The sequence below is a fragment of the Zingiber officinale genome, chromosome 8A (assembly GCF_018446385.1).
Source record: "Zingiber officinale cultivar Zhangliang chromosome 8A, Zo_v1.1, whole genome shotgun sequence".
NCBI lineage: Eukaryota > Viridiplantae > Streptophyta > Magnoliopsida > Zingiberales > Zingiberaceae > Zingiber > Zingiber officinale.
Genome location: NC_056000.1, coordinates 86,991,135 through 86,997,031, shown reverse-complemented (window position 1 = coordinate 86,997,031; position 5,897 = coordinate 86,991,135). Strand labels below are relative to the sequence as shown.

At 37.1% G+C, this 5,897-nt stretch overlaps 1 long non-coding RNA gene across 1 annotated transcript; it reads left to right on the top strand.

Annotated features, from left to right (window-relative positions):
• The first annotated feature begins 348 nt into the window (after nt 1-348).
• On the top strand, nt 349-1,211 carry LOC122012225. The gene is made up of 3 exons (XR_006120162.1): nt 349-424; nt 558-775; nt 1,195-1,211. It is a non-coding gene; the product is annotated as an uncharacterized LOC122012225 (long non-coding RNA).
• The last annotated feature ends 4,686 nt before the right edge of the window (nt 1,212-5,897 follow it).

Sequence of the window (5,897 nt, the reverse complement as noted above, 5' to 3'; positions counted from 1 at the left end):
TTCCCGAACCCGACTTAAACCTTTAACCGAGCTCTTCCTCCCCTCTCTGCCCCGACGCGATCCCGATCTCCCCTCCCTTCTCTCTGTTCTCTCTTGCGGACGAAGCAGCTGACGGTTCCGGCGGCTGTCGACCTCGACGGAAACCAGTAGAGTCACCGGAGCTTGCTGGAGCACGACGGGATTGGTGGAGTACCAATCTCCTTCGATCGAGGGGTTGCGGTTCGGTGGATTCAACGATCGATCGTCGGCGATACGACAACTAGGGCACGGCGGGGGGTTGATTCGTGTTGTCTCCTAGCCAATCGACCTTCCCTTTCCTTTCCTCGCACTGCTCACAGTGCGATCCATCTCTTCCTTGGCCGGATCTGGATCGATCCGTGCCACCCGATCACCGGCGTGGAAGGGGCGATTAGGGCTTCAATGGGTAAGCAATCCGAACCTTATTCCTCTTTCCTGTTCTTTGATCTGTGCCCTAGATCGCCAGGAGCCATTCCCCCGATCTCTTCTCTGTTCACCGATACCCTGTTCTTGATCCTCATCTTCTTGTGGTTGATTAGGTCTCGGTGGAAGATGATGGGATCCTTTGAGCTGTCGGCAGAGGCTAGGAGAGTTCTTGCTTGATTGGTGATCCCCACCGCTTGACCTCCTGCTTGATCAGATTGATAGCAGCAAGGTGAGGTCTTGTTCTGTTCTTGCTGTGGAGTTGTTCTTGGTTCCGGCAACACTTCAACCAGTAGCTTCTCTGGTTCCAGCAATCAACAGCAATTGGATCGAGGTAAGGTGTGTAGGGTTTGTCTTGTTTTAGATGATTGATCTTAGTGTGGATGAATTAGGGTTTATGTATTGGTTGAGTAGTTGGATGTAGATTTGATCTTAGATGTAGACCATTGTTGGATTTGATTATTTAGGTTTGGATTCTAGTAGTGATTGTTTGTGATTAGATCTAATCGCTTAGATTAACCTAAATGGAATGATTAGGGTTAAGACAAGTAACCCTAATCGACTATTGGATTTAATTTAGGTATTAGATAACTAATCTAATTGGTAATTAAGGATTAGGAAATTATTCCTAATTAACCGTTAGAAAGGTGGAGGGTTATAGGTTAGGGTTTGTCCCTAAATTTCTGTTTAGGATTTATTTAGCTATTTGTTTGTATTCTAGCTAAATAAATGTAAATGTATTTATTGACACAGGACTCTGATTCGAGACGGCGTCTCGACGTCGACCTTGGATTGCGTGATTTGTACCTTCTATTTGAGGCGGGTACCCTCTGACTTATCTTTTGATAATGTCTTATGATATGTGTAGCTTATATATACTTACTAGTGGTAGATAGTAGATTATTCTCTCTCTTGGGCTTAGCTAGTTGATACCTATCACATGCTTCATCTGCTAGTTGCTTTACTTCAGGATTGGATAGTTTATCTCTTGCCATGTGTATATATGTTCATAGAGATGCATATCTATAGTGCTCTACTCTACTGGATTAGTTGCTTTACATGTGTGATACATGCTCTTGGATTCATGATACCTACATCATTGTTATATGTGATGTCTTTGGATTTATGCTGTTTCTTATCATTGTTATATATGTGTTTGTCTGTTTGGCATCTACACATATGGAGGAGGCTTTGTTCAGGTATGTCATATTGTAGCCGCATGCACCATATCGCATGATTGCATGCTGGGCGATTGACGACTCCATTATTGTTGAGCTCGTCGGCCGGCTACATTGACCTGCGCACCACGTGACCACTGCATGGGTAGTGGCACAGCACACAGGGTGTGTAGGTTGCCCGGTGGTGCTCCGCTGGAGGCTCCACTCATGGGTAGTGTGATAGGCAGTGTGGTAGCACACCGGGGTCCCTCCCCGTCATTGTGTACCGGGAGATGAGAGCATTGCGCTCCCTCCTATAGTTGAGGTTGGAGGATAGGTGTACTCCGGTGCATCCCGTCCACTCGGTCACTCTTCAGGGGTAGTGACGACAGAGTGCACGGTGTCACAGCCCTACCCACGCGGTCTCACCATTGTGTGTGAGATTCTGACTGGCGTCAGGGGTGACCATGTCATTTGCATCATGTGCACAGATTGCATTAATTATGATTGATGCATTTTGGTGATTGCATATGATTGACATGCATACAGGTTATATGCTTTTGCTCTGACTATCTTTATCTGTGTATGTTTACAGTCAGTTGCACAAGCCTCGCAGGTGAGTACAGTTTAATTCAGTTATGCATTTTCTTATTATTCTTGCTATAGACTGTACTTTATGCCTATTGCTGGTTACTACAGTTTATTTCAGCTATGCATATCTGTTATTCTGTTAGGAGACTATACCGTAGGTTGTATGGCTAGAGAACTGTACTCTTGATCCCATGGTTTAGGAGACTGTACCTTAGGCTATTACTGGTGGATATATATTGCTGTACATGTCTATTGGTTTACCTGCTGAGTTCTTTGAACTCACCCCGTTGTTACTATTTTTTCAAGTTGAGGCCGTCGGGAGATATTCCAGTCGCTAGCCCCATTAGCGCGAGGATTTTCTTTGTCGGATTTATTCTGCTTTTGCGTCTTATATACTGGTATTGTGGGTTTGTATTGTGGACTTTATGTCGAACCTTTGGGTTTGCTGCTTTTGTTTTCCGCTGCAGATTTTCACACTACTTCGTGGATTTGTTTTCTTCGTTGTAGTGGAGTATGATGTGTACGTATATCTTTGTTGGTTTTATATCGTTCTTCCTTAGTAAACTGCGTGGATTGAGTATATGTTGAGCTGTGTGGAATATTGATATAAACTGCGTGGTTTGTTTCTTATTTGTACTGTATTGTTCCGGCCGAGTGTGGCCGAGGTATAGATATATGTATACTGAGATTCATATTGTCCACCGTACAGGGGAGATGCTGCCGAAATTTCTTCGGACAGGGACTAACTGGGGCGTGACACGACTTAACATCCATTTGATATAATCTAAATCCTTTATGTGCTGCATAAGCCAGTAGCATCCTAATGGATTCGAGTCTAGCTACTGGTGCATAAGTTTTGTCATAGTCCAAACCCTCAACCTGGCTGAACCCTTTGGCTACTAGTCTTGCCTTATTTCTCACTATATCACCTTGATCATCTAATTTGTTCCTAAATACCCATTTGGTGTCAATTATGGACTTATCTATGGGTTTAGGTACAAGTTCCCAGACTTGGTTTCTATCAAATTAGGCTAGTTCTTCCTGCATGGCAATGATCCAGTCTAGGTCAGGTAGGGCTTCTTCAATGGTCTTAAGTTCAATTTTAGAAATAAGGGCAATCTGACTCTGGTTTCTATAGGAAGATCTGGTTCTGACTCCTAGGTTTGGATCACCCAAAATTTGGTCAGGTGGGTGAGAAGTACTTACTCTTGTTGGTCTTTTATTTGGGTCGGAGGTTTGTTCCTCTGGTTTATTAGAGTTAGATTGAATTTCATCATCTTCAATAATTCATGGGTTAAGATTTTCTGTATTATCTTCATTTGTTATTTTATTATCTTCATCAAATATTACATTTATTGTTTCTTCAACTTTTAGAGTATGTTTGTTATATACCCTATATGCCCTATTGGTTGTTGAATACCCTAAAAATATTCCTAGAGTTGTTTTTGATGAAAATTTTCTAGTGTTTAAAATGTGTACTTTACATCCAAAAACTTTTAAGTAATTTAGATTAGGAATTTTATTGTAATATATTCCATAGGGTGTTTTATTATGGGGTTTCTTAATTAAGATTCTATTTTGGATATAACATGTTGTATTTATTGCTTCAGCCCAGAATTGGTTGCATAGTTTGTATTCATTTAACATAGTCCTAGTGGCTTCTTGTAGGGTTCAGTTTTATGTTCTACTAGGCCATTTTATTGGGGGGTCCTAGGGCAAGAGTATTCATGTTGATACCCATTAATTTCACAAAATTCAGTAAAGTTGTGATTTTCAAACCCCCCCCCCCCCCCCCCCCGTGGTCACTTCTAATTCTTTTTATTTGGGTGTCTTTTTCATTTTCTATTAGTTTACAAAAGATTTTAAATACTTCAAAGGTTTCAATTTTATTTTTTATAAATTTTACCCAAGTAAATCTTGAGTAATCGTCGATTATCACTAGGCAATATTGGCTTTTACTTAGTGACTTGGCTCCATATGAATCAAACAAGTCTAGGTGAAGGAGCTCAAGTATTGAGTTTGTTCTATTAAGGTTGGTTAATTTATGGTTTGTCTTAGTTTGTTTACCTTGTTGACAAGCATTACAGGTTGAGTTTTTAATAAATTTTAATTTGGGCAAACCTCTAACTAGACCATTTTGACTCATTTTTGCAATGAGTCTCGTGTGAGTGTGTCCCAGTCTTCTGTGCCACAACTCAGTTTCCTCTTGTTGTGTTAGAAAACACTTTATTGAGGATGTTGGTAGGTTAATGGTGTAGACATTGTCTTTCCTAGTGCCCTTAAGTATGATTTCAGGATTATCAATATTTTTAATTAAACATTCAGATTTTGTAAAGTGAACTGAATAACCACTATCACACAATTGACTTATACTGAGTAAATTAAAGTTAAAGTTTTCAACTAATAACACTTTTTGAATAGTAAAATTGGATTTGAGTTCGATGTTACCTCTTCCGATTACCTTAAGTTTGTCGTCATTGCCGAATGCAACAGACCCTAAACTCTTTAATTTGAGTTTTGTAAACTTTAACTTATCTCCAGTCATATGTCTGGAACATTCACTATCCAACATCCACTGATCCAATTCTTTATGTTCCTACACATAAAGTGTTTGAATTGGACTCAATTTGATGAAAAGAAAGTGAAGTGATTGAGTAAGGATTATAAAAGTTAATTAAATGATAAGGACTAATTAAGTTGATTAAGTTGATTGAGTTTGAAAAATAAGGTTGATTAACTTTTTGAAAAATATTTAAGTTAATTCTATTTTTAAAGAATATTAATTAGATTTTGAAAAAGTATTAAGTTTAAATTAATTTTTGAAAATATTAAGTTAATTAAATTTTGAAAGAATGATTAGGTCAATTAAATTTGAAGATATATTTAAGTTAATTAAATTTTGAAAAACGTTTAAGTTAATTTAATTTGAAAAATAATTAAGTTAATTTAATTTAAAAAATAATTAATTTATTTTAATTTTGAAAGTTAATTTAATTTGAAAAATAATTAAGTTAATTTAATTTTAAAAATAATTAAGTTAATTTAATTTTAAAAATAATTAAGTTAATTTAATTTGAAAAATAATTAAGCTGATTTAATTTAATTTTAATTACAAATTTTAATTTTAATTCTAATTTTGAATTTGTATTAGAATTAATTTAATTTTAATTACAAATTTTAATTTCAAATTTTGAATTTTAACTCGAATTTTGAATTTGAATTTCGAATTTTGATTTATATTTTTGAATTTCAAATTTGATTTTCTTTTAATTTCTATTCCTTTGAATTTTGAATTTTGATTTATATTTTTGAATTTCAAATTTGATTTTCTTTTAATTTCTATTCCTTAGTCATCTCACCCGATCTAAATTTTCAATCAGGTAATCCTATAATTTTTGTGAGATGAATTAGATTCAATTTTAGGGTTTGATTTAACTTTGTGTTAGATTCAGGTTTAGCTTTGGGTTCAACAAGTAGGCATTCTTTGGATAAACTTCTGGGCTATGGTTGTTGGTGCAATATCCCTCAGGTCAAAGTTGACCTGGTTGACCAAGCTTGAGTCTTGGTTTGGGTTTCAATGTTTGACAATACAAGACTTCGATGATATGGACAAGTGCAGGTGCAGTTGTTCATTTGGAGAGATTATTTGGTGCAATTTCCCTCTGATCAGGGTCTGATCAGGTTGATTGAAGAAGAGTCAAGTAGGTC